Here is a 9,512-nt window from a genome sequence, read left to right on the forward strand (position 1 = left end):
AGCACACACAATGACCAGTTTAATGCTGCCAATACACAAAACCTGTTTTCCTTTGGACAGTGGGTAGAAACCTGACCAACCGGGGAAAACTAATGCAGAGATGGGGAGAACATGCAAACTCATTGCAGAGAGGTCCCGGGAGGCTAACCCTGGTCTCCTTAGTGCAAGGTGGCATCACTACCATTGCCCCACCAAAGGTATAAAATATATTAATGCAATTAGATTCATTTTATGTAACTGGACTTGTTGATACTTTCGCATAATAAGAGTTTTGGTTACCATTTGACTGAAGGCCCGTTTTCCATTCACACCCCTCCAGTTTTTCTTTTTCGCAACATCATCTGCAAAAATATATGAAAGAATATTCCAAGTGACACACTAGGCATCTCGTCCTCCAATAGGTGCCAGTCCAGAAATCTACAAGGACAAAAGATAATATATAGGCAGTGGCCTAAGAATTAAAATAATAACATATATGCAGAATCAGCATCAATAGTTACTCTCAAGCATAGTCTATTGACTTTGACTTGATGAATGGTATTCTAACAAATATTTCTGAAAAGCTACAGTTTCCGAAGTAAAAAAAAGAAAACCATAGCTGAATATTAATTTCATAATTACCCATAATATTAAGCTTATTTGTTATAGAAAAAGATGATTCGCCGTGGCAGCTCCTAACGAGAGCATCTGGAAGAAGAAGAAGAAAAAGTTAAGCTTATTTGTACCATAATTTAATCCAGTAGACATACATTTTATAATAACAATATATAGCAAAGGAAACACAAATGCATGGATTGTAATGTTCACAAAGCTCAAATGACATCAATTATTTTTGCAACTCTTGTTATTGTACAAGGAAGTTTTCATGTAACTATAGAATACCGATTAGCTATTAAATATTTTTGTTTAAATGCAGTCCCTTGCACATCAAACATCCTGCAACTGCTAAACCGGCTATACATGTATTAGTGTAAATTTTGGATGACACTTATTTAAATACTACAGCTTAATTCAAAAATGGTTATACTGTTTGTTCTATATTTATATGGGCATTGTGTGCAAAATATACAGTATTGCCCTGTGAAAAATAATTGCTAAAGAAATTTCAGACATTTTAGCCCATGTCATGCCATACCTTAAAAGTAGTTTATTTACAAACATAGAATATTTATCCATTGAGAAATAACTTAGATTTGACAGTTTTTTATGTTGCAGATGATTGGCATTAAATATGTAGATATGTTCTTGTCTTATCACATACAAAAATTAGTCATTAATTAAAAATAGCGAAGAAAAATCCAATTGAATATTTTAAATAAGACTAAACCAGAAAGAGTGCAAAGTTTACCTTTGCAATCCATACCATATTCTTTTTCTTCAAGGCATTAGTTGGTTGTTTCAACCAGACCTCAAAATAATCAACTTCCTCCAATGAGTCTAAAGGAAAATGGACCTCCTCAGGCATATCAGGTGAACATTCAATGTTAAGCTACCCAGATAGTGAACTGATCATGACAGCCAACTGTGACAGCTGGTGCTTCATTTGTTCAAGCAATGTGATGATATTAAATTTTGCAGCTGAAAAACAAATACCAACAAGAAAATGTAAAAAGGATTATATTAATGTGAATACTTTGTCCTTTACTTTATTGGAAAAGGCAATAGATGCCACTCCTCCACTTTTGAACAAAGACAAATCTCATGTAACAACAACACATCAAAGAACATCCTTTGGAACATATAAAATTAGACATCTTAAAAGTGAAAACACTAAAAAAATCAAGGAATATTAGTGGTACAAAATGAACAAGACAATAAATACGGTAGCATAACTAAAAAACTGTTTTTGTGCTCTAATATGTTCAAAAGGTTGTTGAATATTTGAAACAAGTACTGTCAACAGAGTCAGGTCATAACATGTGCAAGGTGTTGACGGCACCCAGGGTGAAAAATGTGGGGAGAACTTGTGAGGTCCAGTTAACTGTCGAGGTTTTATCAGCTATGTCAAAACTATGAATATTCCTGAGTGTGTCCAAACTTTGGATAGATAGATAGATACTTTATTAATCTCTAAGGTACTGTAGCATTAGTTTAGTTATAGACCAGTTGCAATAAAACATGAGGTTGGTCTATGCTAATCTGGTCAAATAAAACATTTTATTAAAGTGGAATAAGTAACGGGCGGCACGGTTTGCATGTTCTTCCCGTGTCTGTGTTGGTTTCCTCCCACAGTCCAAAGACATGCAGGTTAGGTGGATTGGCGATTCTAAATTGTCCCTAGTGTGTGAGTGCAGGTGTGTGTGTCCTACGGTGGGTTGGCGCCCTGCTCGGGATTGGTCCCTGCCTTGTGCCCTGGGATTGGCTCCAGCAGACCCCCGTGACCCTGTGTTCAGATTCAACGGGTTGAAAAATGGATGGATGGAATAAGTAGCAAGTGTATTACTGTCTGAGCAATAAATGTTATATTTGTTCATGAAACACTCAACAGTTACATTTTTGACATCTTTGAAAACATGTCAGAGAAAACAAAGTAAATAAAGATAAAAACCTATCTAAATAATTTCAAAATAAGGCATCAATTAAAATACTCAGCAGTTACATTTTTTACATCCTTGTATCAACAGAAAAATTTTGGTGCCACCTATTGGTCATATTTAGACAACTCACATTTAAACTTAAGAGGTAGCTCTTCATGAAATACAGCACATACTTAAACTTCAAGTGGGCATTTAATTTTAAATTATTAAAAACAGTAAAAACTACACAAAACAAATACAAAACCATGAGTGAAAATTAAAAGATGTTAAATGCAATGGATTACAGTCAAATTATTATTATTTTCTTTAAGAAAAATTGCTTGGTGTAGAGCAGTGTTTTTCAACTGCTGATCTGGCAGAAATTTCTGGCTGGTCCATAAAAAAGTTATTGCCGCTTATACTCCTGGATAATGTGTGAGGTGGAACATCACAACCTGCAACAAGGTGACAGTGTGTAGGGATATGTACTGTCCGCCAAGGAGCTATGGAGGGGGTAGGTTCATGCTTTTGATGACAGTACACTGACAGTATTGTCTGTCGACAACACATACATATTATTTGTAAATAAACTGCTCAAAAAATTAAAGGAACACTTTGAAAACACATCAGAACTCAATGGGAAAAAAATCCTACTGCATATCTATACTGATATTAACTATGTAATGTGTTAGGAACAAAAGGATGCCACATCGTTTGATGGAAATGAAAATGATCAACCTACAGAGGGCTGCATTTAAAGACACCCCGAAAATCAAAGTGAAAAAATGATGTGTCAGGCTAGTCCATTTTGCCAAAATTTCATTGCAGCAACTCCAAATCATACCCACGTGCTTGACAACGTTGGGGCATGCTCCTAATGAGATGACAGATGGTGTCCTGGGGGATCTCCTCTCAGATCTGGACCAGGGCATCACTGAGCTCCTGACAGTCTGAGGTGCAACCTGGCGGTGTCAGATGGACTGAAACATAATGTCCCAGAGGTGTTCTATTGGATTTAGGTTAGGCGAGTGTGGGGGCCAGTCAATGGTATCAATTCCTTCATCCTGTAGGAACTGCCTGCATACTCTCGTCACATTTGGCCAGGCAATGTCATGCACCAGGAGAAACCCAGGACCCACTGCACCAGCATAGGGTCTGACAATGAGTTCAAGGATTTCATCCCAATACTTAATGGTAATCAAGGTGGCATTGTCTGGCCTATAGAGGTCTGTGCATCCCTCCATGGATATGACTCCCCAGACCATTCCTGACCCACCACCAAACTGCTCATGCTCAACGATGTTACAGGCAGCATAACATTCTCCACGGCTTCTCTAGACACTTTCATGTCACATGTACTCAGGGTGAACTTGCTCTCATCTGTGAAAGGCACAGGGCACCAGTGATGGACCTGCCAATTCTGGTATTCTACCAGCTCCACGGTTCCAGACAGTGAACACAGGGCCCACCAGAGGACGTTGGGCCCTCAGGCCACCCTCATGAAGTCTGTTTTTGATTGTTTGATCAGAGGCATTCACACCAGTGGCCAGCTGGAGGTCATTTTATAGAACTCTTGCAGTGCTCATCCTGTTCCTCCTTGCCCAAAGGAGCAGATACCGGTCCTGCTGATGGGTTAAGGACCTTCTACAGCCCTGTCCAGCTCTCCTGGAGTAACTGCCTGTCTCCTGAAATCTCCTCCATGCCCTTGAGACTGTGCTGGGAGACACAGAAAACCTTCTAGCAATGGCACATGTGCCATCCTGGAGAAGTAAGACTATCTGTGCAACATCTATAGGGTCCAGGTATAGCTTCATCCTACCAGTAGTGACACACTGACAGTAGCCAAATGCAAACTAGTGAAAAAACAGTCAGAAAAGATGACAAGGGAAAAATGTCAGTGGCCTCCACCTGTTAAACCATTCCTGTTTTGGGGGTCTTCTCATTGTTGCCCCTGTAGTGCACCTATTGTTAATTTCATTAACACCACAGCAGCTGAAACTGACTAACATCCCCCTCTGCCATTTAACTGACCAGATCAATATCCAGAAGTTTCACTGACTTGATGCTATACTCTGATTCAAAAGTGTTACTTTAATTTTTTGAGCAGTATATTTTGTTGTGGGATGCTGGAAAGCAAGTTATTTCTTCTGTCAATGTGTTGAAAAAATGTAAGCCCTACAAAATGAAAAAAAAACACAAAACATTTTAACCTTCTTTAAAAGCAAAACAAATAGTACAACGTTGTGATTGCACTAAAAGCCAAGCATGAATGCTTCAAGTTTAAAAGAAACAGTGAAAAAGTAATGTGTTGATACTTTGGAATGTGCGACAGAAGCCAAAAAAACAAAAGGACGCCTTGTTAGGCATTATGGTAAAGAGTACTTTAAGCTTATCTGTAAGCCCCTGGCACGGCTATTATATTAAAATTTGTGGGAGAAGACATTTTCAACACTATCACTGATAAAAAAAAATTGAGAAACTGAATGGATGTCAATACAGCGCTTTGTCTCTCGAAGGCAACACTGTAGCCACTGAACTTTAACCACTGTCATCAAGTATTTTTGCAAATAAGCAACAGCAGATTTTGCAATAAAATATTATGAATATGAATTATTATATTGCTTTCTAAAAATTTCAGTTCTATTATATTCAATTACAATTTTAAGTTCTTTTATTAGCATTTTTTTCTGCTCAGTTTCTGGTTATTTTAAGAGTTTTCATTCTATAGTGTTATTTTAATTTCTGCGTTATTGCTTTCCAAAATCCCCGTGACCCTGTATTCGGATTCAGCGGGTTAGGAGATGGATGGATGGATGAATGCTTTCCAAAATAATTGTCCTGTTTTCACCATACCCCATTTGTAAAAGGTTGAAAATCACTGGTCTAGGGCATTTTGAGATGAACTCTTTCATCTCAACAACACTATGTTGAAACTAAACTGAATATGAAAATGATTATCAGATACAGAAAAAAAAATTATATATATATATATATATATATATATATATATATATATATATATATATAAAGAAGACTGGTAAGTGGAACTTAGCACTCAATCATTTAATTAACCATTACCTACTAGTAAACTCCTTAGAAATGTGACAGCCTAATGACACTCTCTAGTGAGTGGCTTCCCAGCCAATCCCTTCCACTCCATATACAAAGCAGAACCACAATTTTAGAGAGTTTTTACTCCTTGAAATTATTATACAAATATCTGAAGTGTCTTTCAAACTGAATGTAGAAAGAAAGCTTTTGCTTTTCTGCCTAGCAGACAGAAAAGAGAAACAAACAAGATGGATGATATTTACCAAGAGCTGTGCCATTAGTTATTTATCTGTTGAATGAGAAGTTGGAATGGTAGGGGATCCCTTAATCTTCTCAGCTCAAGTTGAGCCTGAGCTAACACATCTTTTGAATGGTTTTATCTTCCCATATCAAAGTGGTTCTTCTTCACTCCTTTGTGAAAAATGTGAAGAAACTGCCTCTCCCTTAAATACAAGGGACATTCAAAAAGTTTCTGCACTTTTTTAAACTCTATTTATTAAGAGTTTCAAAAACAAATGACATCACTTTTTTACACTTAACCTTCGTTTGCGATGTAATTTTCACAGCATCATACCAGCTTTTCAATGCCCAATTACTACTCCTCCTACCTTCACTGTTTCCAAGAAAAATATAAAAGTGTGGAAAATTCTTGAACGTCCCTCGTATATATGTGTTGTGTGAGGATGACATAGGCACACATTATCACAGCGGTTCCATAAGTGATTAAATATGTAATTGGCTCCATAATGTCTCAGGAATATTCCCACCGGATGGATGCATGGAAGTCAAGTGAGCCAATATCCCAAGCTGGGTGGCCAAGTAAGCCTTACCAAAGAAGAATCCATGTGGTGCACTTTTCTCCCCTTTGGTTGAGGTCTTCCATCTCCTTCTCTAGGGATAGTAACTGAGAACTGAGATTTTCCAGCTGACAAATGAGTTCACATTCTTTTTCCGGCTGGTGCTCATTGCTGCGAGGAGCTTCTGAATTATTCTTTTTACATCATTCTGGGTTTCAGCCTGTTCATGGTTGAGGCACTGTCTATTTGCAGGGCTGACATGATATGTTTTATTATTGATTATCAGCTTGAAGACATTTAAGAAAAGGATGTTGATTGCTGTTGAAGAGGCCGCCCATATTCCATCTCGAGTGTAGACTGCAATGCAGTCAATTCCCCAGTTCTCAGCCTGAAGCTGCTGGAAGAAGACCTCCACATTGTCAGAGACAGGCTTTAGGCCACACAGGTAGACCAGCAGTAGTGCTACTGCTTCACAGTAAGAAGATCATGGGTTTGTGTCCTGGGACCTTCCTGAGTAATAGTGCTTTGAGAAGTGAGACAAGTGCTATATAATTGTAATAAATGATTATTATTTTTTTTGGGTGAACTGGCATCACTCTTGTGTTGATGGTAGATAGATAGATAGATAGATAGATAGATAGATAGATAGATACTTTATTAATCCCAAGGGAAAATTCACATAATCCAGCAGCAGTATACTGATACAAAGAAACAATATTAAATTAAACAGTAATAAAAATGAAAAAAAAAAGAAAAAAAAGAAAAATAAAAAAAAAGGCAGACAATAACTTTGAGTAATGTTAGCATTTACTCTCCCGGGTGGAATTGAAGAGTCGCATAGTGTGGGGGAGGAACGATCTCCCCTTTCTGTCAGTGGAGCAGGACAGTGACAAAAGTCTGTCACTGAAGCTACTCCTCTGTCTGGAGATGACACTGTTCAGTGGATGCAGTGGATTATTCATGATTGACAGGAGTTTGCTTAATGCCCGTCGCTCTGCCACAGATGTTAAACTGTCCAACTTTACTCCTACAATAGAGCCTGCCTTCTTAACCAGTTTGTCCAGGCGTGAGGCGTATTTCATCTTTATGCTGCCACCCCAGCACACCACCGCGTAGAAGAGGGCACTCGCCACAACTGTCTGGTAGAACATCTGCAGCATCTTACTGCAGATGTTGAAGGATACCAACCTTCTCAGAAAGTATAGTCTGCTCTGACCTTTCTTACATAGAGCATCAGTGTTGGCAGTCCAGTCCAATTTGTCATCCAGCTGCACTCCCAGATATTTATAGGTCTGCACCCTCTGCACACAGTCACCTCTGATGATCTCAGGGTCCATGAGGGGCCTGGGCCTCCTAAAATCCACCACCAGCTCCTTGGTTTTGCTGGTGTTAAGATGTAAGTGGTTTGAGTCGCACCATTTAACAAAGTCTTTGATTAGCTTCCTGTACTCCTCCTCTTGCCCACTCCTGATGCAGCCCACAATAGCAGTGTCATCAGCGAACTTTTGCACGTGGCAGGACTCCGAGTCATATTGGAAGTCTGATGTATATAGACTGAACAGGACCGGAGAAAGTACAGTCCCCTGCAGCGCCCCTGTATTGCTGAACACAATGTCAGACCTGCAGTTCCCAAGACGCACGTATTGAGGTCTGTCTGTAAGATAGTCCACAATCCATGCCACCAGGTGTGAGTCTACTCCCATTTCAGTCAGCTTGTCTCTAAGGAGCAGAGGTTGGATGGTGTTGAAGGTGCTAGAGAAGTCCAAAAACATAATTCTTACAGCACCATTGCCTCTGTCCAGGTGGGAGAGGGATCGTGTAGCATATAGATGATGGCATCCTCCTCTCCCACCTTCTCCTGGTATGCAAACTGCAGAGGGTCAAGGGCATGGCGGACCTGTAGCCTCAGGTGGTGAAGCAGCAGCCGCTCCATGGTCTTCATCAGATGTGACGCCAGAGCAACAGGCCAGAAGTCATTCAACTCACTAGGACGTGATACCTTTGGGACAGGGGTGATACAAGATGTTTTCCAAAGCCTTGGGACTCTCCCTTGTTCTAGGCTCAGGTTGAAGATGCGCTGTAGAGGACTCCCCAGTTCCAACGCACAGGCCTTCAGCAATCGTGGCGATACTGCATCTTGACCCGCTGCTTTGCTGGCACGAAGTCTTTTCAGCTCTCTGCTCACATGGGCTGCTGTAATTGTGGGTGGGGATGTCTCACCTATGCTGGTATCAGCAGAAGGATGGTTGGAGGATGCAGTACTCCGAGGTGAGAGTGGGTTAGGGTGATCAAACCTATTAAAGAAGTTGTTCATTTGGTTTGCTCTCGATACAAGGATATCATAGGAAGGCCATTACAGTAAACCACGTCCACATCACTGGAACGGGCTATCTGTGAAGAGAACATCCTATTGACCTGAGAGAAAGGGCTTTTTTCCACACTTGAAAAGAAGAGCTGGGGACAGGGACTGGACTCAAGCAGCAGTGTAGTCCTCTGGTGAGATGATGACCAAGTTTATTTGTAGAAATATTCAGTCTGACGTTCAGGGGCACCAGCATGTTTTTTTAAGACATCAAAGTGACAGACAACCTTTTCACAACCAGCACCATTGTATCAATGCCCCTTTACCTAAACAACAACAAAAAAACTATACAGAAACCTGAAAGCAATAAACTCTCTAATCTAAATAAAGCATGGTCCTGACTAAAAGAGCCCAACTTCTAGACAGTGGCACTGAGGATTTCATCACACAGGAGACACCTACAAGGAAGTGTCATGACTTGGGTAATTTTCCCATTCATAATGTCATTGCTCCTCCTCAGTACTGCCTAAATTAAAATACCCATAATACCAACTGACAGATTTGCATAATTTAGCATATCAATTTGCTTATCCATTATGAAAGCAAATATGAAATGAGATTTTGTTAATCATCACAGTTTACTTAAGGCAATTTGTCAGATATTCCTCTTTATTACAACTGAATACGTGAAACAAAAATCTACTTTAGATTTAAAAGACTTAACGCTTTCAAATCACACAAAATCTTAAAATAACAGATATTTCAAGGGTGAAAATATTAAATTAGCTGCTTTGACCAAATAAATACCAAAGCATGAATAGAAAAATAGTTTAGGCTACTGTTACT

The 9,512-nt window shown here is 39.4% G+C and overlaps 1 long non-coding RNA gene and 1 pseudogene across 1 annotated transcript; both read right to left on the reverse strand.

Annotated features, from left to right (window-relative positions):
• Nucleotides 1-349: 349 nt before the first annotated feature.
• LOC120528691 lies at nucleotides 350-1,423 on the reverse strand. Its single transcript, XR_005633590.1, has 3 exons — nucleotides 1,349-1,423; nucleotides 622-687; nucleotides 350-417 (listed from the first exon to the last, which is right to left on the reverse strand). It is a non-coding gene; the product is annotated as an uncharacterized LOC120528691 (long non-coding RNA).
• Nucleotides 1,424-5,956: 4,533 nt separating this feature from the next.
• Nucleotides 5,957-8,770, reverse strand: LOC120528792 (annotated as a pseudogene).
• Between the last annotated feature and the right edge of the window lie 742 nt (nucleotides 8,771-9,512).

This window comes from Polypterus senegalus, chromosome 4 (genome assembly GCF_016835505.1).
Source record: "Polypterus senegalus isolate Bchr_013 chromosome 4, ASM1683550v1, whole genome shotgun sequence".
In the NCBI taxonomy this organism is placed as follows: Eukaryota; Metazoa; Chordata; class Cladistia; order Polypteriformes; family Polypteridae; genus Polypterus; species Polypterus senegalus.